Source organism: Bubalus kerabau, chromosome 3, assembly GCF_029407905.1.
Source record: "Bubalus kerabau isolate K-KA32 ecotype Philippines breed swamp buffalo chromosome 3, PCC_UOA_SB_1v2, whole genome shotgun sequence".
NCBI lineage: Eukaryota > Metazoa > Chordata > Mammalia > Artiodactyla > Bovidae > Bubalus > Bubalus kerabau.
Window position 1 is genome coordinate 70,850,233 of NC_073626.1, and position 26,776 is coordinate 70,877,008.

Genomic DNA, 26,776 nt, shown 5'->3' on the forward strand with positions numbered 1-26,776 from the left:
CTAAATGGCTGTCTTTTTGCTATAATCTCACATGGTTGAAGGAGCTAGGAATGTCCCTGGGGTCCCTTTGATAAGGGTACTAATTCCATTCATGAGGGCTTTACCCTCATGACCTATTCACCTCCCAAAGGCCCCATCTCCTAACACTATTACCTGCATTCCAGGGTATATAAAATTCATTTGTCAGTAAAAAGAAATACAGAAAACCACTACCAAACAATGTAATCTACCCTAGAATTTTGCATGTTAAAATTAGAAATTTTTACCATAACTGGGAATTACTAAAGTCACCTGGGAGAATTCATTCATTTATTACTCAGTCAATAGATACCTATCGAGCACTTCTGATATCCCAGGCATTGTCATAGGTTCAGGGGATAAAACAATGAAAAGAGAGAGACAGAGAGACACAGCTTTGACCATCAAGGAGTGTCCTTTACAGTTGTGATGAGTTTTGTCTTACTCTATGTCTTCTAGCGGAGAAGGCGATGGCACCCCACTCCAGTACTCTTGCCTGGAAAATCCCATGGATGGAGGAGCGTGGTAGGCTGCAGTCCATGGGGTTGCTAGGAGTCAGACACGACTGAGCGACTTCCCTTTCACTTTTCACTTTCATGCATGGGAGAAGGAAATAGCAACCCACTCCAGTGTTCTTGCCTGGAGAACCCCAGGGACGGGGGAGCCTGGTGGGCTGCCGTCTATGGGGTCGCACAGAGTCGGACGAGACTGAAGCGACTTAGCAGCAGCGGCAGCAGCATGTCTTCTAGAACCTTGCTGTGTCAAGGACCAGCAATGCAGGTGGCACTTGAGAAGTGCTGAGAAACGCTGCTTCCCAGTCTACACCCCAAATCTCCCAACACGGAATCTGTATTTTATTTTACAAGATCCCCAGGTGATTTGTATCCACGTTAAAATTTGAGAATCACTGCTTTAGAAAACAGAGCCTGAGGCAAGGATTAAAGTTCTGATTTTATTTGAGAGTTCAAGCCCAGGGGAGCACAAGTAAGGGGAAAGGGAAGACAGGCAAGGGTGGCTGCAAAGCCATGGGGTGCTGGGCTGGCTGCTGAGTCTGGAAGGGGCACATCAGCCCAGTCAGCAGGTATTATAGGCTTACTTGGCATGTGCACGTGGAATTTCTTCTCCAGAAAGATTCACACGAGGATCCCTCCTGACTCTTGCGTACTTCTGATTGAGGTTCATGCTACTGGGCTTCCCAGGTGGTGCTAGTGGTAAAGGACCCACCTTCCTGCAACAGGAAGATCCCCTAGAGGAGGGCATCACAACCCACTCCAGTATTCTTGCCTGGAGAATCCCATGGACAGAGGAGCCTGGTGGGCTATGGTCCATAGAGTCCCAAAGAGTCAGACACGACTGAAGTGATTTAGCATGCATGCACCCCTGGCAGGTGCCATGCCTGTACTTCTTGATTACAGTGTAGAAGCCTGAAAGTGGAGGCATGGAAGCAGACCAAGAAAGAGAAAAAAGAAAGGAGCGGTTGAGTTTTAATAAGACATGAAGTTGGTGTCTTAAGACAATGCATTTAGAAAATTCAGTAATAGAAGAGAATAGAAGTGACATTGTCAGTCAGGAGAAACACAGAAACTTGAATGTTGGAAGTTTGAATGTCAGATTTTGTCATCATGAGTAACAGTTACTGAAGTCTTTTTTAATGTTTACTAGTCACTCTCTGCTTCCATGTTTTATGACCTTCTATTGCTCTGGCAGCACTCAGGATCTCCACGTACCTATTATTTTATTAGTTCCTTCCTCTCCCTGGATTTTTGGTCACTCTTCTCCACTTTTATTGATCCTTGTGGTTTGTTTATCAATACCTTCTGGGCCTCAAATGTTCAGGTCTATTGCTTCTCATCCAGCATATTGGCCCACACCACATATATGTCTGTTTGATATCATTGTGCCCATATCCTAATCCTTGAACAAGCTATAAACCAAGTCTAAATAGAACCAAATAATCTGGGCCAGTAAATCTAGAATAGGTATCAAAGGAGAAACCACAGACCCCAGAGTAAGACAGACCCAAGACCTATGAGACACCCGGTGCCTGGTGTACATGCTCTGGTAGGTGTGTGCCCTCCATGAGTGCTCCCAGTATGGGAACCAAATTCTACTCCATCTGAAACCTATGGAAACTGTAAAAACATGGCCAGTACCTAAATGCCATAGGTAGTTATCCCCAAATAATGGAAATATAAGTTTTCATTTTTATCATTCCTTATGCTTTTCAAAATTTCTCTGCTAAAGTTGTATTGCTGTTATAATAAGAAAGAAACTCTTCAATTATTTTTATAAATTAATCTGTTTTGTCAAGGCAACTCTTTTAAGAACAGATTAACGAAAAACCAGAATGACACAGCAGCCATTAAATTTTAAATTATTTGAATATTTTATAGCCATTCAGTAAATGTCCTAAACTCCAGTCTAGAGTTTAAAGCAATCTAGATTCCACAGCTCTCAGAATCCAAAGGAGGAATATCTTTTTCTCACCACAAAAAAGAAGAAATAGATGAAGACTCAGAGAGCAGAAATTGTCCTTTCTGAAGGCAATACTGAACTAATGAAGCATTTCTTAAATGTCTGTGACTCTCATGTACTGGTGAAAATACTGCCCAGTCCTACAGTAAGAAGAGCCTTAAAAAAAAGTCAGGGTGTGATGGTGGTCAGCACTAAAGTCCAAACACCTCTTAAGGAGGTGCCCAGTGTCCCAGGATACTCTTAACCGTTTTATTTGTTCTGTTGTGTTTTGTTTGTTTGTTTGTTTGTTTGAGCAAGAAGAGTCCTTATCAAATTTCTGCTTCACACTCTAACTTCAACTTATAGGCTCCACAATTAGCTGAAATATGCTTTCTACTAGTTGAACATTTGGTCAGTTTTGTTCAGCACATCAGAAGTAATTTTGTATACATGTAAACAAATATGATTGTGCTTAATTACTCAGTTGTATCCAACTCTTTGCAACCCCATGGACTGCAGTCCACCAGGCTCCTCTGTCCATGGGATTTTCCAGGCAAGTCTACTGGAGTGAGTTGCAATTTCCTTCGCCAGGGGCTCTTCCCAACCTGAGGATCAAACCCATGTCTCCCACAATGCAGGCAGATTCTTTACCAACTATGTCATCAGCAAAGCCCTTAACAGATATATTAGTTTATTTCTAAGAATTTATTGACTCCCAGCTACTACTTATACTTCTTATGCTATTACAAAAAAACTATCGTCTCTACTCAGACTTAACAAAATAATAGATCCTTATTTTGTAAAGGGGATTTACAAATCAGTTCAAAATTCATTGGTACTAAAAAGCCTCCTGACCCAAATATCAATGTTCTCTTTAGAAGATTTCACAGATCTTGAGCTGAAATTCCTGTGAAGAAGGAAAAGTTGGCTTTCTCACTGTTTTGCTGCCCTTGTTTCCTGGGACACTAGAGGCTTCGGGCCTCTAATACTGTTGATGTTTACTAGGTATAAACAGTTATTCCTCTTGAGAATACTATGCTTAAGGACATAAATTTGTAATGGCCATTTGTACTCCCTGTAATAATTAAGCTTATTTAATAATGTATGAAAATAAATGCATCTTAAGGGATAAGGAGTAGATTCCTGATTTTTCACATTGAACCAAATCACTTGATAAGTATTTATATAGGTACTTGCCAGTGCACACATTTTTTAAGCATTGGGACCAGCTGTCACCCTGGTTAAAAAATGGAGTATGATATCCCACCTTCATGCCTGACTGCCCATAAATACACTTCAAATCCAAGACCATTTCTTGGTCTCTTCCATTTGGGGGGGGGGGGAAAGAAGCTACTTAGTAACAATTGATTGAGGAGGCCCTATAAATAGCTGAGAAGTGAAGACAAAGGAGAAAAGGAGGGATATACTCATCTGAATGCAGAGTTCCAAAGAATAGCAAGGAGAGATCTTCCTAAGTGAACAATGCAAAGAAACAGGAAAACAATAGAATGGGAAGGACTAGAGATCTCTTCAAGAAAATTAGAGGCATGAAGGGGACATTTCATGCAAAGATGGGCTCAATAAAGGACAGAAATGGTAGGGACCTAACAGAAGAAGAAGAGATTAAGAAGAGGGAGCAAGAATACACAGAAGAACTATGCAAAAAAGATCTTAATGACCTGGATAACCACAATGGTGTGATCACTTACCTGGTGCCAGACATTCTGGAAACTGAAGTCAAGTGGGCCTTAAGAAGGATCACTACAAACCAGGCTAGTGGAGAAGATGGGATTCTAGCTGAGCTATTTCAAATCCTGAAAGATGATGCTGTGAAAGTGCTGCACTCAATATGCCAACACATTTGGAAAACTCAGCACTGGTCACAGGACTGGAAAAGGTCAGTTTTCATTCCAATTCCAAAGAAAGGCAATGCCAAAGAATATTCAAACTACCAAGCGATTGCACTCATTTCACATACTAGCAAGGAAATGCTCAAAATTCTTCAAGGTAGGCTTTAACAATACATGAACCAAGAACTTCCAATGTACAAGCTGGACTTAGAAAAGTCAGAGGAACCAGAGATCAAATTGCCAACATCCTCTGGATCATAGAAAAAGCAATAGAAACGAGTTGCCAGTCCAGATTCGATGCACGATACTGGATGCTTGGGGCTAGTGCACTGGGACGACCCAGAGGGATGGTATGAGGAGGGAGGAGGGAGGAGGGTTCAGGATGGGGAACACATGTATACCTGTGGCGGATTCATTTTGATATTTGGCAAAACTAATACAATGTTGTAAAGTTTAAAAATAAAATTTTTTAAAAAAAGAAAAAGCAATAGAATTCCAGAAAAACATCTGCTTCATTGACTATGCAAAAGCCTTTGACTGTGTGGATCACAACAAACTGTGGAAAATTCTGAGAGATGAGAATACCAGACCACCTGACCTGCCTCCTGAGAAATCTGTATGCAGGTCAAGAAGCAATAGTTAGAACCAGACATAGAACAATAGACTGGTTCCAAATTGGTAAAGGAGTACATCAAGGCTGTATATTGTCACCCTACTTATTTAACTTATATGCAGACTACATCATATGAAATGCCAGGCTGGATGAAGCTCAAGCTGGAATAAAGAGTGCTGGGAGAAATATCAGTAACTTCAGATATGCAGATGATACCACCCTAATGGCAGAAAGTGAAGAGGAACTAAAAAGCTAAAGAGCCTCTTGATGAAGGTGAAAGAGGAGAGTGAAAAAGTTGGCTTAAAACTCAACATTCAGAAAACTTAGATCATGGCATCCAGTCCCATCACTTCATGGCAAATAGATGGGGAAACAATGGAAACAGTGACAGATTTTATTTTCTTGGGCTCCAAAATCACTGCAGTTGGTGACTGCAGCCATGAAATTAAAAGATGCTTGCTCCCTGGAAGAAAAGGAATGTCAAACCTAGACAGCATATTAAAAAGCAGAGACATTTTTTGCCAACTGAGGTCCATCTAGTTAGTGCTATGGTTTTTCCAATAGTCATGTATGGATGTGAAAGTTGGATCATAAAGATGGTTGAGAGCCAAAGAACTGATTCTTTTGAACTGTTGTGCTGGAGAAGACTCTTGAGAGTCCCTTGAAATGCAAGGAGATCAGACCAGTTAATCCTAAAGGAAATCAACCCTGAATATTCATTGGAAGGACTGATGCTGAAGCTGAAGCTCCAATACTTTTGCCAGTTGATGCAAAGAACCGACTCATTGGAAAAGACCCTGATACTGGGAAAGATTGAAGGCAGGAGAAGGGGATGACAGAAGATGAGATGGTTGGTTGGCATCACTGACTCAGTGGGCATGAGTTTGAGCAAGCTCTAGGAGATGCTGAAGGACAGGGAAGCCTGGTACACTGCAGTCCATGAGGTCATAAAGAGTCAGACACTACTTAGCAACTGCACAGCACTAACAATTGGTGGTTCTAATGACATTTTAAGTTGTTTCATGTTTAGAAAATATCTCTTCAATAGGTAGTTAACTTAAGTTGTTTTATAAACCAAAGCACTATGACAGATGAAAAAGCACAGGAAGAGTCTGTCTTGATGTCCTATTTTAATCAGAATTAAAAGGAAAAATAAAAGGAAAGTGGACACTGAAAAATTAAGAATCATAAAGTATTTCTAGCCTGCCTAAGAGTGGTAAGTAAAATAGTATGTGCTGGAATTAAAAGATTTACATATTTGAAATAACTATGTCTAACATGTCAAACTGAACTGAACATGTCAAAATAGATTGTATTTTTAAAAAATTAATACTGTGTGCTTTAAACATACTTCTGTCAGGCACTTGCCATGGGGAAGGGGCTTTGTTACATAAAAGATATAAAGAACACTTTCAACAGACATGGAGTTGGAAACAGAATATGATTACTTCTTAAAATATGCAATGTAGAAAACAAATCACTTCACAATTATGTACCTTATCCAAGAAGAAAATATTATTTCCCTTTTGCTGCAGAATATAAACTGCTTTGAATTGAGTTTTAAAATGGGTGCAGGCTCATTTTACATTTTACAATTTTATTTTTTTGTTGTTGTTTTTTATTTATTTATTTATTTTTTAATTTTATTTTATTTTTAAACTTTACATAACTGTATTAGTTTTGCCAAATATCAAAAATGTTAGAATACTCTTTGGAAATTTTGAGACATTCCCTCCAGTAACCACTTTGACAAGGAGAGCAGACAAGAAAAGTTTCCTCAAAAACAATCTTGCTGTTTTGCTGCTGCTAAGTCGCGTCAGTCGTGTCCGACTCCGTGCTACCCCATGGACTGTAGCCTACCAGGCTCCTCCATCCATGGGAGTCTCCAGGCAAGAACACTAGAGTGGGTTGCCATTTCCTTCTCCAATGCATGAAAGTGAAAAGTGAAAGTGAAGTCACTCAGTTGTGTCCGACTCTTAGCGACCCCATGGACTGCAGCCTACCAGGCTCCTCCATTCATGGGATTTTCCAGGCAAGAGTACTGGAGTGGGGGTGCCATTGCCTTCTCCCTTGCTGTTTTACTTTGCAACAAATTAAAATATGTATAGAATAAACCCGATAGTATAGTTATATATTTTTCATATATAGAATAGTTGTAGTAATAAATTTTTACCACATATAATAATGTTTACTTTGTAAAAACTCTCTGGATGCCATGACTTACTGTAGGAGAAGCAGGCAACAGAGGATTAGATGGTTGGATGTCATCACTGACTCAATGGACATGAGTTTGAGCAAACTCTGGGAGATAGTGAAGGACAAGGAAGCCTGGTGTACTGCCGTCCCTGGGGTCACAAAGAGGTGGACACAACTGAGTGACTGAACAACAACAACTGGTTTATTATTTGCATTTGAATTTATATGATGAACAGAATTCAAAAATTATTACCAACATAAATACTTTTTAGTTATAGGAAGAGTTGATGGAAGTGGATTCTAACTAGTTATTTCTTGTCAATTGATTCAAAATTTCTAGCTAATAGGACAGTTCTTTTATTGGGATAGAATTACTTTTATTATTTCTTTCAGTTCTACCATTTATTTAGATTACATCTTTTTCCTACTCATAATTAACCCCTTCTTAGAAATCCACTTTTTTCATTTACATTTTTATAATCTGCCCTACACCTTTAGGATTTTTTTAATTTTTAAACTTAGAAGTCTCTGTGAGTTCACATTGATATCTCCCACAGTGCCAATCCTTAGAGAAAGCTTTCAATAAAAGAGTTCTGAATGGACTCATCTTTAAAATGGGTCACAAATCATTTTCTGAAGAAAGACTTGCATTTAACCTCTGATAAATATTGGTGTATATTGTAGAATTTTTTAAAAAGAGAGTTGTTGTAGTTCAGGTAGGGAGGGAGTAAGGAAGAAGTACCGGACTAAGAAGAACTGAACTCCAGTAGGCTCCATCAGAAAATAGTCCTGTGAGCTTTCCCAAGTAACCAACTGCTGTTACCCCACCTTTACTTGGCCTCCTTCATGGGATTGTTGCTTACAGTCACATGAGATAATGTATGAGATCACGTTGAGTACTAAAAAGTACCATAAAAATAGGCAGAATTATTACACTATGTCTTACCATGGCACACTGAACATTATAAAATAATATTGTCATTCTAAGGTCCTTGGCCATTGCATTATGTTGGAATGGAAAAATTTTTTTCTTTAGAAAAATTGAGACCCTAGAAAAAAAATTTTTAAATAAAAGATCTGGATTTACCAATGCTTATACTTTGATCGGTGGGCTTCCCTGGTGGCTCAGTGGTAAAGAATTCACCTGCCAGTGTAGGAGACACAGGTTTGATCCTTGGGTCAGAAAGATCCCTTGAAGAAGGAAAAGGCAACCCACTCCAGTATTCTTGCCTGGGAAATCCCGCAGACAGAGGAGCCTGGTGAGCTGTAGTCCATGGGGTTGCAAAAGAGTTGGACACGACTTAGCTACTGCTGCTGCTGCTGCATCATTTTAGTCGTGTCCAACTCTGTGCAACCCCATAGACAGCAGCCCGCCAGGCTCCTCTGTCCCTAGGATTCTCCAAGCAAGAATACTGGAGTGGGTTGCCATTTCCTTCTCCAATGCATGCACGCATGCGTGCTAAGTCGCTTCAGTCATGTCTGACTCTGTGTGACCCCATGGACAGCAGCCCACCAGGCTCCTCTGTCCATGGGATTCTCCAGGCAAGAATACTGGAGTGGGTTGCCATTGCCTTCTCCGACTTAGCTACTAAACAACAACAAACTTTGAACTAGACTGCAGCATACCCAGATTGTTTTAGGAAGTTGCTTTGGAAGATTGTACTAACATCAGCTAACCCATACAGAGTATGTGCACTCTCTTAAGCCCTGGGTTGACAGCGTAGGGCACATTGTCTCATTTAATCCTCAATACAGCCCAATAAAGGTGGGCAGTATTATTGAATTCAATATGTAGGTGAGGAAATTGTAGCTTAGATAGACCAATGTGTTTAAGGCTATACAGATCAAAAGGTGCAGAACCAAACCTGACTCCACAATTGTTTTACTCCTGAGCCAATGCTCATTTGTTCTTTTTTGGCCTGGTAATTCTATTAGCTAAAGCCCAATCAATTTTCTAGCAATCCAAATCCATGAGGAAGTAAATTAAATAGTAAGAATTATATTATTTAATATCAAATTAATTTGAAGATACCTAAGGAATCACATGGATCTTTAGAGGTAGTTAAGGGAAATTTTGGCATCTTTAAAATAAAGAGTTTTAAAAATAATAATGAGGAAAATTAAATAGCAAAATAAACTTATTTAATGAGTTATTGCTTAAGGCATGCCTGTTAGCAATACATGAATTTTCCAAATATGTAATTTATGTCATAATATCAGGATTTTGTTCTCTAATGTAACATTTGAATTATGATAACTTCCATTAAGAAAATAATAATACGCCAATTGAAAAATCATTCTGGTTTTCCAGACTCTCATATATTGGCAATATGCTTGATATTTTCTCTTGAAAAAGTGCAGAGTAGTTATCATTATAGAGAAGGCAAAAATTTCAATTTACAACTAGGTGGTCTAAAAGAGAAATGTATTCTAACATTTAAAATTGCAAGCCCAAGTTGGTAGCCAGGTGATTTGCTAAGTAGAATATTTATAATTATTGTAACACTTTTAAAAAATATTAAAAAGCTTGCATGTTTTATTTTGGCTAACGAGACTGAATACATAATTGTCCAATGTCTTAAAAATAAGCACATAAAAATGCCGTGATCCTAATTGCTCAATTTATTAGTGGACACTTTTAAGTATCGCATAAATATCTTCTCAGGATGTTTCCTAATGAAGTCTCAGACAGTTTACAAAATAAAATTACTACTACTAAAGTGAGCCTAGGCAGTATGTCAGTGGAAGTAATCCTATAAATCCTTATATACAATACTTGTATTATATTTCTTCTTTGTTTTAGAACTTACTGTAAAGAGACAGTTTTATTTGTTGCTATAGACTTATGTATACCTCTCATCAATGTGATGAGAATTGTAGGTAAAAAAAAAAGTGGTAAAAATGGGAATCATTTTGATCCTGCCCATCAATCTGTTTCTTATTGACTCCTTGGACCTTGTCATCATAACAGATATAGCAGTTCATAGCTTTAAATGGAGAAATAGATAATGAAAAAGCAAATTGTCCCAATAGCATATTTGAGAGAAAAGATGTTTAAAAACTTTTTTCTTTTGATTATGACATTTTAGTATAACAATATTGATGGCTCTGTTGATTCTAAGGGACCTTGTAGCAATTGATCCCAAGAAACATTTGTAATGGATGTATTTCAATTAATACAACATGTCAAGTAACTCAGAATTATGCACATCTGTCATAACTGTGTCATAAATTCAAGTGGTGAATGCGAGTTTGAAGATTCTTCAAATCACTTAGATACAAGGCAAAATTACATTTCTACATCAGATTCTTTTTTTTTACATAATGCCAGAGCTTTTAAAAAAACAGAATAAGCAATATAAAACTGTTATCATACATAGATTTAGAAACTTTATGTACAACTTACGTTAGAAGTCAGAAAATTGTTTATTCCATACCTGTTATCTAGTTTCATAAAGGCTTAAAAATGGCCATCCTAGATAATAACCAAAAATTTTATACATGAAATGAATATTTTATTATTGCTTTGGGATAGTTTCAGAACTTACTTAGTGAACTTCAAAATCTTTTTCTTGCTTTATCTAGACTGAAACCTAACCCTTCCTCACCACAAAGTTATCAAATGAGTTGGCAGCATCCCCAAACCTAAATGTAGTTTCTAAATGTTGCCAAAGGATTATGCCCAGAATCTCTAATGCTCTCAGAGGACCGTAACACTGTGCTGTTTTATCTTGTGTATTCAAAGAAAATGGTGCTGACTGGAATACCCAAGTGGGTTATATGCCTTCGTTCATCCAAGAATGACTGTGTTTATAATTTACCTTCACCTTGTCATTTATTTTTTTTCTTTCTATCCACATACAGTCCTGAATCTTTTGAGAGACCTAGCTGCACTTCACCATTTCCTTCTCCAATGGGAGTTTAACTGCTGTTATTATGTAGGGACAGTGAAAGTTGGAAACATTTTCCCTAAATGGAATGTGGGTCTTTTCTATGAGAGTGGTATAATTCTGAACACTTTTGTCGGGCATTCTCCACATGCTGGTTTCAGTGATGGAGGAAGAAAAAGAAATAATACAAGATTGGTTCTTGCCTTAAAGTATCTCCTGGTATAGTCATCAAGATTGCTATAAAAACAAGCAGCATCCTACAAAACAAGAAATGCACGATAGTCACTTTAGTTAAGCAATTTAAATGGCTCTGCCCCTTTGTAGGAGAAGGCGATGGCACCCCACTCCAGCACTCTTGTGTGGAAAATCCCATGGACGGAGGAGCCTGGTGGGCCGCAGTCCATGGGGTCGCAAAGAGTCGGACTAGACAGAGCGACTTCACTTTCACTTTTCACTTTCATGCATTGGAGAAGGAAATGGCAACCCACTCCAGTGTTCTTGCCTGGAGAATCCCAGGGACGGGGGAGCCTGGTGGGCTGCCGTCTATGGGGTCGCACAGAGTCGGACACGACTGAAGCAACTTAGCAGCAGCAGCCCCTTTATAGAACCAACATAAAAAATTATGTTACTGATGCTTTCAATTTAAAGGAGTATTCCTGGGCAAAGATTTGAGAGAGAAAATGTTTGATTTAAAAGATACAGAAATAGATACATAATTCACCAAACTCCCATATTCAGATAAATATTTTTCTGATTCAGAGTAGCTACCTAAGGAAACTTTGCAATACTTCTTTGATTAGAACATTTTAAAATGTCCTCTGGTTGACTTTTCTTTAATTTCATATTAAAATAGTATGTTAAAGAAATGCCACAGAGTTTTCAAGTGCTGTTTTTGGTTTCTGATATGTGGAGTTAGTTTCTTTCTTGAGATCAATATTAGAGTTCAGATTGGATCTGTTATTCCTTGACCCTTAGGTTGGAAGGCATTCATTAGTGACACTGGCTGGGTCTTGCAATAAATCTGCTCTAGGCTGGAAGATTGGAACAAATGAAGACAGATTCTGTTTAGAATTGTTTTCACTTAAGGTTTCTAATGAACCAGCAAACAGCACAACAAACGTGAGACTGAGATACAGGTCAGTGGAGACATTTTCTGATGCTTCCCCTTATCCAAAGAGGTCAGGGCAGTCCACACACCATGAGGAATCTGTTTAGACAGACCAGGTCAGAACTTCTCTCATAGGTTGTGAGGCTAGGAGAAGGATGTTTATCTGTCATGATAGCAGGAATTTCTTCCTGAATCACCATCATTTACTCTTTTTTTTTACTGAGTCATCAAACAGCTGCCGTCAGTCTTCAGAATGGTATTTAAATTTCCAAAGAAGCCACTTTGCTGAATTCTGTGGTTGATTTAAATCACTACCTGGATAGTTGTTTGTGGTTTAATAACTGAGTTGATTTTGTCATCCAAAGTAGTTATTGGATACCCAGTTTGGAGAAAATACTATACTGACATGTAATGCCATAATATTTAAATAATATAGAATCTCCTTTAGTGGAGGTATTTTAACAGAAAAGAAAGTTTAGGTAGAAAACAGTTCCATGCAAAACTATAAAAAGTATTCCTATTTTTTAATTATTTTGGGAAAATACTAGGTAGAGAAGTTTAAAAAGAATTGCTTTGAGTTCTGCCCATTAGTTTAGCTGTGACTAAGAAATTTTAGCTATTAGTTGAACTCAAACATCTGGATGTTCTGTCTTTGATAAGACAGCATGTAATATAATCTTATGAGGAATTCTCATTTCATTGCTATTAATTTTTGTTATTTTAAATACTTTCCATCCACATGTACTTGGCACTAAGATATATAAAGGAGTGAATACCTTAGGTTTTTTAAAATCAGAAAATCTGAGTTTAGTCTCAGCTTTGAAATAGCATAGTTTTGAGCAAGTCCCTTAACCTTCCTGGAGCTCAGTTTCTCAATTTATAAAGTGGGTATTTTTGGACCACAAACCAGTTTACCAGTAATTAGATCACTCAAGAGATTCTATAGAAGATAGACATGTAATAGCAAAGCGGTTGGTTGGAAAAGTCAAATACCATCTGTTACTCAAAAGGTCTAAATACCTGTTCATTCCTATGGAGGTGTTTTGTTATCTGTCAACACACACATGCACAGTAGTTGCTAATACAATTATTAAAACATTCTTTTACTCATTTACTTTCTACCTTTTGTCAAATAATGTGCTTCCCCATAATCCAGATAAACAATGATTCCTCGTATCTTTTAGAATTCTTCACAACAGTATTCTCAGGAATCATTTCCTTCTTTACACTCTAAATACTAAAGGCATTTAACATAAAAATCTATTTCTTATAGCAATGTGTACTCACTCACTCATTCTTGTCTGACTCTTTGCAACCCTTTGGACTATAGCCCTGCCAGTTTCTCTATCCATGGAATTTTCCAGGCAAGACTATCGAAGGAGTTGCCATTTCCTCCTCCAGGGGATCATCACTACCCAGGGATCAAACCCATGTATCTTATATCTCCTGCATTGCCAACAGATTCTTTATTGCTAAGCCATCAGGGAAGCCCTGCTTATATCTATATGTTTTTTTTCCAAAATAAAGATTGTGAGCCATAAGAATTAATAAACTATTTTTAGAAGGATGAACACTAATTCTAAGCCTAGTTTTTCAAAGTGCCAAACAGCTCAATATTAGAAGATACCAGTTATTATGCAGACAGAGCCTTAAGTACATGGAATTCATTATGGCATTTATTACAACTTGAAGCTATTTTTACAAACCAAATTCAAAACTATGGTAATGTGTAATATCAAGAGCTCCATAGTATAACAACTATTGTCATCTCTCATGAAAAAAATCAGCCAGTACTGCACCCAAGGTGGCATCACCAGGAACAGGTGAGTCAGTCATGGCAGAGGAGACAGTTGAGTTAGTTGTAGGCATGTCAAGAAAACAAGCTCATGGTAATGGATTTTAGATTTTGTTGTATTTTTAAGACATCTTCTTGAAAACATTTTAAGATTTACTGATATTATTTTGAGTTCTTATAATTTAGATTTATAGAATACCTTCCATCCCAAAGAATCTAATACAGTCTAAACAGAAGCACTTTACTAACCACATACTAGTTTGCAACAGGGTAATACTGCAGTTACCATGGCAACTACATTATAACTCTTTCTTTTACTAACTTGGATCTTTTTTTAAGATTCTCTCTTCGTACTGACATTTTCAGTGCTTGAGCTCTAGTGAAGATGATTTTTACCTTTTCACACTGTGAAAAGTTGAATTAATTTTTTCAAAGGGTTTTGTACTTGTTGAATTCTTTGTATCAGGATACTTAAATTTAGAACTTGCTGGTCAAATCAAGAAACAAAGGCGCATGGGGGACTTCCCTGATAGTCTAGTGGCCAAGATTCCAGGCTCCCAATGCAGGAGGCCCAGGTTCGATCCCTGGTCCGGGAACTGGGTCGTGCATGCTGCAGCTTGGGGTTCGCATGCCACAACTGCAGCTCCCGCAGGCTGCAATGAAGATCCTTAGTGCCGCAACTAACACCTAGCACGCCAAATAAATACATAAATATTTTTTAAAAGGCTTATGAAGCAATAATGTTATCTAGTTTTTCCCCTAACTGTAAGACACAAACATAATATTTTTAAAAAATTATTAAAAAAAAAAAAAACACAAACATGTTTTTTTAATGAAAAATTTCAGTGTGCCCAAGCTGTTGGGATTTAGTTTTTATCAAGAAGACCCATGAAAGACTGGCACAAAAATAGCTTTATACTAGTTGTGTGATAAGCTGAGATGAAGTGGCCACAGGAAAAGTAATGGAGGAAACATGAAAGGCTAATAGAAGCTTATTTTCAAGAGTGTAGTACTGACTTTTGCAAGATAACTGTGAAGGATACAGATTGACGTTGCATTTTCTGTCATCAGCATCATATTAAGCCATGCCCATATCCAGCATAGGTGCTAATGTATACATTTTATCTGTAAAATACAAACATAGTAGTACATGCTTTATAGCTACTACTACTGAACCATGTTAGTGTTGCTGCGCCGTTTAAGATAAGATGATGCCCTGAACCCACAATAAAAATACTAAGCACCAGATGTGGTTAAAAACACAAGAACCAAGAAAAGTCAAGAACAAAACCCAAGGGAAATAGGATCTTTCTGAAAGGATAGATTAGGGTTTCCTGGGTGGCTCTAGGGATAAAGAACCTGCCTGCCAATGCAGGAGACCTAAGAGATGTGAGTTCAATTCCTGGGTCAGGAATATCCCCTGGAAGAGGGCATAAAAATCCACTCCAGTATTCTTGCCTGGAGAATCCCATGGACAGAGGAACCTGGCAGGCTACAGTCCATAGGGTTGCAAAGAGTCAGACACGACTGAAGTGACTTAGTACAAAGGGATAGATTAGATGCCTGGAAATGGGGTACTGCCATTACAATTAAATGAAAATGTAGAAATGGAATTGGAATAAGAAAGTGGCTGGAGGTTGGAAGAATTTTGAGGAACATGGTAGAAAAATCTTAGATTGCCTTGAACAGACTCTTAGAAATACGGACTTTGAAGATGTTGCTAGTGGGGGTACAGTAGGAAGTGAGAACATATTATTGGGAACTAGAAGACAGGAGATCTTTGTTATATAATGGCAAAGCTCAATGGAATTGTGCCCTCAGTTACATTAAAAACTTGTAAAAGGTGAGTAGGTACATCTTATTAAGGAGAATTCCGAGCAAAATGTTGAAGATGTGCCATGTTTCTTGCTGATTAAAGCAAAATGCAAGAAGAGAAATATAAGTTAAAAGAAGAACTTAAACAAAAAGGAACCAGGGCATGATGATTTGGGATATTCTCATCCTATTCAGATAAAAAAAGATGCTAAAATTAAGGGATTACCTCTGAAAGCATGGCATATTTTAAAAAAAGGCCAAAGGTATGGCTATACCACCATATACAACCATCTTTACTGTAACCTTTGAAAGATTAAAAGATCAGAGTGTTCAGTCATAAGAGATTAACGTTATACATCAGAGATCTTCTAGAAATCTGTTTGGTCCTCGGTCATCTCAACAAGAGCCAAAGATAGAGAAAGGATTATCTCAAAAAAATGTTGTGGATGTAGCTTCTTTCTAATGGAGAGAATTGCTGTGCCATCCACAAGAAATCCACAACGTTCTTAAGAAAATTATATCAGCAGAGACACTACCAATTTGCATGGAAAGAAACAAGAGAGTACAAAATGCAAAGAGGCTATTGGACTCCAAAATTATACCTATAGGAAGTAGGTTGATAAGAGTGCAGTTGCACACATATGCTACTGTTCATGAAAAAGGGAGGATGACTCAGAGGGCAAAACCAGTAATCCAGGCACCAGAACTGAGAGCCTCTAGATAAGAAACTACATCTTGATTCTGGCCTTGTCAGATCCCAAGCACAGAATCCAGTCAAGCTCATGCAAACTTCTTACCTGTGGAACCATGAGATAATAAATGTTGTTCTAAGCCCATAAGTTTGTTGATAATTTGGTATGTAGCAATAGAAACCTAATACAGATATTAATCACTAGATTCTCTAAAAGATTCTAAAGAGTTTAGCTCATATAGTTCAAAAGAGAGGAAAAATGGTTCCTAGAGATTTTATGTATACTCCTAAACTATTTACAAAAGATTTGCTCTGGAAATGTCTTTTAAATGCTATACTATCTATATGGTTTCTATAGAAATGCAGTTTTTAAGCTTTCTAGGACGGAATAAAGGAAATTTACACAGCTGTTAAACAGCCCACAGTTTCCCACACAGAGGCCTAACTATTTAAACTAAAAAGGCCGAGGAAAGCTTTTTTACTTAAAAAAGCCAAATTCTTTGTTTTGAAAGTAGTAACAATGATCAGATAGTTAAAGGATGATTTTTCCTTTGAACTGTCCTAATTTCAGATTTAAATTTTTTTAAATGATAGTTTTCACTTTTACAATATAAGTTCTCTGTTTAGTGATTAACGCTAAATGAAGGTAAAAATCAGGTTATTATTTTTCATTGACATTTATGTTATGCTTGTATAAAATGTGTTTTATTGTGAGATCATAAATCTGCAGTCTGTGAGTCATTTCTAACTTATAGTAAGAGTTCACCTTTATCACTTCAGACAAGGGCTTTGTATCACGGTTTAAGTAAGATATTGTTGTCCTGAGATGAGAGTGCTACTTAACAAGCATGTTTTGGCATTGCACCTCCTCTTTATCTGAACTAGCTCAAAATAATGTCAAAAATAGTAATGTCAAAAATAACATCAAAAAATACTAATGTCAAAAATAACATCAGCTTACAATGGCCTTGCAGCAATGATGGCAGTTTTAGTAACTGAATCAACCGTAGGCCAAGTGCCAGTAGCTGGCTCAAGTCATATTTTAGGATATTATCTTCTGTGACTTACACTCAGAACACTGGGGCTTAGATGTGGGCAGTCACAAAGAAGACTAGAAGCCAGTGGTGGCGAACAGTCTCTCCCCTGCTGTACCATACACAAAAAAGTAGGTATGATAAAGTGTATGTTGATGAGATGACAATGACTAAGTGAGCAGAGCTGCCTTTGGAGAGCGGTGGACCCTTTACAATAGCTTTGAGCTCTGTTCATTAATGAAACCTGACAATTAACCACCTCTTATTCTAATAGTTATTCAGATTTATTTGTGCTACTGCCAAATGAAGTTGAAATTAGAATTGCTTAATAACAATAATAAATAGACTACTAACCTATACTAGTAGGCAATGGGCTCAAAAGTAAATAAGAAGTAAGTCACTCAAGCAGCAAAGTGACTTTTTTTTAACCTTTACTTTCTTCTAGTAAATGGTCTTATTTTCTGTGGTCTTTTTGTCCTTTTTTGCCAGCTTTTTCTTTTCAAAGTTGAAATACATCTGGTTGTTTTACTTCCACCCTCCCTTTTCCGTCATCACTTATATGACCTGGTAGTGGAAATTATATTTGGAGAAATGACAACTACACATGTGCTCTTTAACTTAATGATATTAGAAAGATTTTGAAGGCAGATTGCTATAACTAAGGTGACCATTTATCCCAGTTCACTTAGGACAGTCCCAGTCTATGCCTATTAATAGCCTCTCCTTTCATTCTCAAAACTCTCCTGGTTTAAATGGTAAATTACATAGTCACCTAGCTGTAACTAAGCTGGGCTAAATGATGGTATATAAAAATGTATGAACTTAATAGTTGAAATTTTGGTAGAACCAAGTTATTAATAATAGCAAGGACAGAGCTGCCTTCCTTGGCACTGGGGTCTCTGTGTACTCTACAGAACTTTGTCATCTTTTAGGAGTGTTTTCAAGTATTTAAGCACTTTTTTCTTGTTTATATGCAAGAAAATTGAACTACCCAGGTTCTTATAGAATTATAATAAATGAGAGGATATTTTTCCATTCAATAATTTTAAAAAATATTCCTAACAAAAATTCTTATTGAAATTATATTTTAGAAATATAAATGGAATTTTAATAAAATGAAATCATGGATTTGAAAAAAATTTAGAGGACACTATCGTTGCTGATAATTTGGAGTGAAGAAAAAGTGTTTAAATGCAAAATATTTAAAATGCTACAGCAAACAGAATAAAATTAATAGAGTGGTGTCTTTTTCAGATAGTTTAATATTCTTTGTCATATATAATATTTGAAGGCTATTTTTGTTATGTTTCAGTGTTTATTATACTTTAAAGAAAATGTTTCTTATCCCAGACAGGGCTTTCATTCCTACTAATAGCAAATAACTTATTTTTTATCATAATTTATAGTAACATTTTGGAGAAATTTAATTGAACCCAGACAAGTTATGTCCTTTGTCTCTCCATCTAATGATAACTATTTATGGTGAGTTGAATAAATAAAGCTTACTGCAAATAATTGATTTTAGGATCCCCATGTAGGTTGCGACAGACAGTATTCCCGTTTGAAGATTCACAATGGTTACTTAAAATATACTTAGTGTAAGGTTTTAGGGAGTTTTGAGAGGGCATTAGAGTCTGCTACCAACAAAAATAAAGACATAGCGGAGTAAAATATCTGGTGATTAGACTGCCAAAACCCTTCCATAAGCAGTTTAGACATACAGCTTTCAGTTAGGGCCAACATACTTTGAGTTTAACATTTTGTTACCATGTTAATAATTAATGTAATGCAACAACCCCATCTGGACCATGAAATAATAAGACATAATTCCAAAGAATTTTATATTTTGTATGTGAAAAAATTATCCAACAATCTTACAGTGTACTTTCATTCAGTATTTTTTTCCCCAGTTACCAAATAGTAGCACTTTTCCAGGATGAAACTTGCTATGGGTTCTGCTGCTGTAAGCTTAACAGGGAGTTAATCGCAATGTCATACTTCCATTCTCAGTTTTTTAATGAGGTATACTTATTGCCAAAGTAAAGCGTTCTATAAAAATGTGGAGATGGTGTAATGATTGTTATGATTGAATTGTGTGTTTTAGCCGTCCAACTTACTGAGACTATTAAATTACAGTGGCCAGTACTATACTTATGAGTTAATAAAATGGCAGTTATTTAAGGAAACAGGTTTTTTGGTGGTTTTTTTTTTTTTTTTTTTTTTTCCTACGTAGACATTATGTTTGCCTGTGTGAACAACTAGAGAATGTAGAGCGTTCTTAACTACATCACTGCTGGAAGGTCTACGTGTTTTCCAGAAAAAAAAAAAAAGAAAAAGGGAGGAAGAGCAGGTAAAGAAAGAGAGATCTGCCAGCCTCAGATTTGCCTCATTTTTGAGAGCATTCATAACTGTTTATTCTTCATAAATGGAGTGTGCTCAGATTTCAGTGATTTAATTTTTGAAAAGATTCTGTTCCTACATAATTTTTAATCTCAAAATAACTAGCCACACTACTGCTAACATGACTACATTTTCTCATTATGAAGCATGAGATAGGCTCTTGGACTTGTTTTCCACTGAGGATAAAGAAAAGAAGCTGCATGACACTTAGAGTCGCTGGAGCGGAAGGGACCTTGGGGTCCCTATGGCCTTATGGAATAGACTTGGAGGGAGACCCTCAGCTTCAGCCTAACAGCTCTGATGCTTGATAAATCACTGAAAGGCTTTGCCTGTGCCTCAGTTTATCTATTAAGGATAATCAACGCATTCCATCATGTCCAATTTACGAGTACAAGAGAGAGAATCTATGTTAACCCCAAGGAGAACACATTCCTAGTGTAAAGTATACAGAACAACGGACAAGTCACAGCAGAAGGAGAAGGGCCAGTTGCTTTTAATCTCTACTCTGAAGCCATAGCAGGTGCTGAGGTCACCATTGGGTAGAACAGTCTTGAGGTGCTTCTAAGAAATTAACCCAGCTTAGAAGGGATTAAGTTAAAGGTTCACTAGGGGAGCAATTTTCTAGGGATGATCATTATACAAAGTCTTTTAAGAAGGTTTGTAGGAAAAGCATTAGCCAGCCCAATCCCCTGTATCCCACCGGGTTCCATCTGCTTGCTTGAGAGTCATGTCCCTCTAAGCACTTTAATTGCAGTCTGTATTTTCCTAGACAACAAAAGTATGTTCTACTCAAAGTAAAACATCTTCTAATAGAAATGTTCTCATTTTTCCTTAATCCAAGAACCACAGGGAAGCTGAAGAAATTTCATTTTAGAGCTACAGTATACAGATAATACAGAAAGGACTGAGTGAGCGTTTTTTATTATATGGAACAAATAGGAAATATACAGTGAAAAGAATAAAAAAATACTAGCATAAAAATTCATATGATTACAAAAAGAGTTTCTAAGAGCTTGAATATATATAGATATATATGTGTCTGTATATATAGGTATAATTTATATTAAAATATTAAATATATAAAGTATATGTTCATATATTGTTTCTTGTGAGGAATGAGCCACTTTGGGACTGAGATGTTTTATCTTTGCAATAAGTAGCTGGATAATTAGAAACTCTCCAAAGTCTCAGTAAACCTTTACCTTCTAGGTTTGTGGTTACCATCAGTCATCACAAGTGTGTGTGTCCGGTAAAGCATGTATCTAAAGTGAAAGCTGAAACCATCAAATGATATTTATGTAGTGGTAACCATGTAAAATTCTTCAAAGGGGACAGAAAGAGGATTTTAAAAGGAGAAATAAAGCTACTATTTATTGAGCACTACCACATTCTGGATGGAAAAATAATTGAGATAATAATAGCAACAGCAGTCACAGATAAAACAAGTAAATGGATGCAGGTAGAAGTCTCAGATGCCAGGCTTTGTGCTAAACACCCACGGATACATTGTCTCATATTATATCATGAAATATTAATAAATCCTAACATAATCCCCATCTTACAAATGAGAGACCTGAAACACAGATTCATTCATTTGCCAGACTCTCCTGAGGCTGTGAAGCTTGTGTTCAAACCCCAGCTGTCTGTCCTCAGAGTCTGTTCCCTCTCTCACTCAGTTCTGACAACCCTGGAATATGGCATCAGCTACTGATGTAGATATTAGTTTCCCTGTTTAGAGGAAGTTTAGGTGACTTCTCTAGGGTCACACACAGATTCTACCGCAAGGAAGTTAACCCAGCCCTTTTTAAATGTGTGCTTTCTGCTATACTAGTCTACATTTCCCCCTTTTAGAACTTTTGTCCTTATGGTGAAAGTTTAATGAATCTTGAATTAGATATCTGACTATATTTTATCTGCCTCCCAAAAGAAAAATCAGCAGATCAACACTAGCAATAAATATTTATATCACAGTAACATCTGTTTTTTGGTGTTTTTTTCCAAATTGGCCTGTTACATAGGTTTCCATAGGAATCAGTTCCTATCACTGACACAGGACAGTCTCACAATTCTAAACTTGCTTGCATTCCAGTGATTAAACAGATGATGTCTCAGTGACATTTTCCTGTTTGTTCATGGAGCTAGTAAGGTAGAGTAAGGCTTGGTTGATTATTTCTAAATTCTTGGACCCCATAGAAAACATTCTTTATGTATCAGATTCAGTTTCAGTGGAAATAAACAAATAGGAAATAGACATGTAATCTGGACTTTAATTGGGGTGGAAGAGAACTGCTATTTCTCTCCCCTTTTCTGGAGTGCTGGAAATTGCTATGGATTAAAGAAGTGCCAATACCACCTCCCATTTAGCCCACTTTAGAAATGTACACATGCTCTCTCTTTCTTTAATCTTCTCTTCTTTACTGGTCTCTTTTCCCTGTGGAATGTGTGTATTTGCGCAGCTCTGACTTCTTTGGATTTGATGGAAGAATGAACTGGAAGCTGGGTCATTCAGTGCTGGGCTATCTGCTAATACAAGCAGAAATTAACACAGTTAGAGCAGACTCAAGCCCACTGTTCACTTCGTGTAAGCCATTGAGCAATTCGAGAGTAATGATAGTGTTTTATTTCCTCCTGGCATTAAGACTGAAGAGCAAACTAACAAGTAACAAGAAAATTCAAAATTAGAGCTGACATGTCTTCCTTAATTTTCCCCAAAGTGTGAGTATGATTATTATTTAATGCTACTTTGTCCCTTAAATATAGGGTGTACCAGTCAACATATGAAATCGTTTTAGATAATAGAAGTTAGCCTGAAAGCTAAGACCAAAATACGAAAAATATACCAGAGTGGCTGAAAGTGGGGAGTTCTAAAATCCTGAAGTGCAGACTAACGCAGAGCTTTCTCTGAGATGCTAGGTAGGGTTTTTCAAGAGTTTCTGTCATTTTGTGACGCTTTCCTTCTTTGTCTACCCCTCAAGCTCAGCCCTACTGTATCATCACATTTCACTGTTCAGATTCACCACCATTGATGGTGGGTCAGGAACATCATCCATGTGCAGAAAGGACAGTGCCCTATAACATTTATATGGAAAAGAAAAGAGGCTTCAGTTACTAGGCATGCTGAACTCAGAGCTGTCAAGCAAATTATGCCAGCCCAGGATGTCTGCTCAAAGAATCACTGGTGTGGCAGGTGATGAATGAGTGGTTTTCATGCCCTCAGGCTCCTTCCCAAGAGAGAGAGACTAAATTGGAAGATGATTTTAGGAATCATGGTGGGGAAGTCTGACAGAACTCAGATCCCACCTCTTATCTCTACATGCATAAGGAATGATGGCAGGACTGGGTCTCAACTTGTGGGATGTTCAATACAGAGATGAGAAAAACCATCTTCCTTATTCATTCTGCCTCTTTGAAATGAAAATTTGCTCAAACAGAACAAGATTTCTGATTTAAATCAGAAGCATTGTGGATCCAAAGAAAAGGGGCTGCAAAGTGCTCACCTTTCCAATGGTGGTTAGAGATGGGCATTGAGAAAATGGCACCCAGCTTTTGACCTCACCCCAGAAAGTCAGGGCTTCCCTCACAGCTCGGTTGGTGAAGAATCTGCCTGCAATGCAGGAGACCCAGGTTCAATTCTTGGGTCAGGAAGATCCCCTAGAGAAGGAAATGGCAACCTACTCCAGTATTCTTGCCTGGAGAATCCCATGGAGAGAGGAGCCTGGCAGGCTACTGTCCATGGGGTAGCAAGAGTTGGACATGACTTAGCAACTACACCACCAACACCAGAAAGTCAAGTCTTACGTGTTCAAGCCCTACCAGCTCCCAAAGGGATATGCAAGACCACTTTATCTTTTGAGAGAAAGTAAATATAGGGCAAGTTTGTTTTACTTCATATTAATAGATTTAGAAATGGAATTTATTATTAGAAGAAACTAGACGTTGAATATTCATTAGTACCCTTGATCCTCTTTTGAGCAGAAGACTTGAAAGAAAAGCTGGGTTTGGAAGGAATCTTTTTTAATCTTCTCTTTTTCCTGTGCTTTTGGGGCCAATGTTAAGTTCTGCCATCTGTAGAACATGTTCATTTTAAGTGTCTTACTTATAAGCTTCAGCTCTTTCAGGAAATTGTTTTTTGCTAATGTTACCTAAATGGCAGAAATTGGCTTTCATCTCACATCATCTCTGCATTATTAAAATGCAGCTTGTTGTGCAGAGTTTTAATGGGCTCTTTAGGGCCTTTACATATTAATGTTACATACTAAGAAACTATTAAAGCATTCCAAATAAAACATATTCACCAGTTAAATGTTCTGTTTTGTTTGTGATCATGAATGAAAAGGGCAAGCTAGTTATTTCCATGGCCATTTAGAAAAAAGTTGTCATCTAATACAAACTTAGTTTCCTCATATAAGGCAATGTAATCATATAATTCCAAGGAAGTCTAGAATTTATTTAGTAAATACAAACAAAAACAATTTCAAACTACTCTTGATTATTTTAGTATGAAGTACTTACAGAAAATTCTTAATCTAAGACAAATTTTTCTTCTGTCAACAAGAAGAATGAGGGTAATCCTTAATTTTTCTTCAGCTGGTATGTACTTAGGGATTCTGAACACTTTAAAAATATGTAAATGATGTTAACTGATCAACCAGGTAGACGGGGCAGACAGTAGGAAAGAAAATGAGAAAGAATACATCACTTTAAAATTGTCTCACTTTCCTCTCTCAATCTGAAAGGAGTACCATTTTCTCATCAAATAATTACTCAAATATTTGGTATTAAAACATGGTTCAATAAAGGTAGAAACCTATAAAGTTGGGCCCTGGGTACCTACTTTTTAAACAGATGAGATGGTGTCCCAGTATAATGCCGAGAGCTCTAGCTTCAGTTCAGTTCAGTCGCTCAGTCGTGTCTGACACTTTGCGACCCCATGAATCGCAGAACGTCAGGCCTCCCTGTCCATCACCAACTCCCTGAGTTCACCCAAACTCATGTGCATTGAGTCGGTGATGCCATCCAGCCAACTCATCCTCTGTCATCCCCTTCTCCACCGGCCCCCAATCCCTCCCAGCATCAGGGTCTTTTCCAATGAGTCAACTCTTCACATGAGGTGGCCAAAGTATTGGCGTTTCAGCCTCAGCATCAGTCCTTCCAGTGAATATTCAGGGTTGATTTCCTTTATGATTGACTGGTTTGATCTCCTTGCTGTCCAAGGAACTCGCAAGTGTCTTCTCCAGCACCAGAGCTTGAAGGCATCAATTATTTGGTGCTCAGCCTTTTTTATTGTCCAGCTCTCACATCCATACATGACTACTGGAAAAACCATAGCTTTGACTAGATGGAGCTTTGTTGGCAAAGTAATATCTCTGCTTTTTAATATGCTGTCAAGGTTTGACATTGCTTTTCTTCCAAGGGGTGAGTGTCTTTTAAATTCATGGCTGCAGTCACTGTCCACAGTGATTTTGGAGCCAAAGGAAGTCTGATGCTCTTTCCATTGCTTCCCCATCTATTTGCCATGAAGTGATGGGACCAGATGCCGTGATCTTCATTTTTTGAATGTTGGGTTTTAGGCCAACTTTTTCACTCTCCTCTTTCACCTTCATCAAGAGGCTCTTTAATTCTTCTTTGCTTTCTACCATAAGGGTGGCATAATCTGCATAGCTGAAGTTATTGATATTTCTCCTGGCAGTCTTTATTTCAGCTTGTGCTTCATCCAGCCTGGCATTTTGCATGATGTACTCTGCATATAGGTTAAATAAGCAGAGTGACAATATACAGCCTTGACTTACCCCTTTCCCAATTTGGAACCAGTCTGTTGTTCCATGTCCTGTTCTAACTTGCTTCTTGACCTGCATACAGATTTCTCAGGAGGCAGGTAAGATGGTATGGAATTCCTATCTCTTTAAGAATTTTCCACAGTTTGCTCTGATCCACACAGTCAAAGGCTTTAGCATAGTCAATGAAGAAGTAAATGTTTTTCTGGAATTCTATTGCTTTTTCTATGATCCAGAGGATGTTGGCAATTTGATCTCTGGCTCCTATGCCTTTTCTAAATCCAGCTTGTACATCTGGAAGTGCTTTGCTTAGTATGGCCATTTTAATAACATTGATTCTTCCGATCCAAGAGCATGGGATATCTTTCCATATCTTTGACCATTTTCAATTTCCTTTATTAGTGTTTCATAGTTCTCAGCATAGAAGTCTTTCACCTCCTTGGTCAAATTTATTCCTAAGTATTTTTATGTAATTTTTAAGGGATTTCTTTTTTTTTACTTTCCTTCTTTATATTTCACTTTTAAAGTAAAGAAATGCAACAGATTTCTGCACATTAATCTTGTATCCTGCTAACTTGCTGAATTAGTTTATCAGTTTTAGCAGCTTTTGTTGAAGTCTTTAAGGTTTTCTCTATGTAGTATCATGTCATCTCTATATGGTAGAAGTTCCACCTCTTCTCTTCCAATTTGAATACCCTTTATTTCTGTTTCTTGTCTGACTACCGTGGCTAGGATTTCCAATACTATATTGATAGACATGGTGAGAGTGAATATCCTTGTCTTATTCCAGATTTTAGTGGGGAGGCTTACAGCTTTTTATCATTGAGTATTATGTAGGCTATAGGTTTGTCATAAAGTTGAAATATGTTCCCACTATGCCTACTTTGGTAAGAACTTTTATCATGAATGGATGTTGAATTTTACCAAATACTTTTTCTGTATCTTGCAGTAAAGTGGTTTTGATAGTAATAACAGATATTTATGTAAGGTACAAGTTTTTGGTCTTGGGGTGGGTTACCAAAAGAAGAATAGTTAGTTCTGTCTGGGTTTAGGGGAAAGAAAGGAGATTGACAAAGACTCTACAGAGAAGAACAGAACTGAACTTGAATATTATTTGACCTAAATAATAAATAATATA

At 37.4% G+C, this 26,776-nt stretch overlaps 1 protein-coding gene across 3 annotated transcripts in view; it reads left to right on the forward strand.

The window, feature by feature from the left end:
- Window positions 1-26,776, forward strand: part of ZNF385B (zinc finger protein 385B) — a 369,520-nt gene that overhangs the window by 197,389 nt on the left and 145,355 nt on the right. Inside the window, exon 1 of one of the 3 annotated variants that reach the window (XM_055572057.1) lies at window positions 17,535-17,595. The exons of the other annotated variants lie outside the window; for them this stretch is intronic. The gene's annotated coding sequence lies outside the window, so the exon portion shown is untranslated. Of the gene's footprint in view, window positions 1-17,534; window positions 17,596-26,776 lie in introns of those variants that run through there. 3 annotated transcript variants of the gene reach the window in all.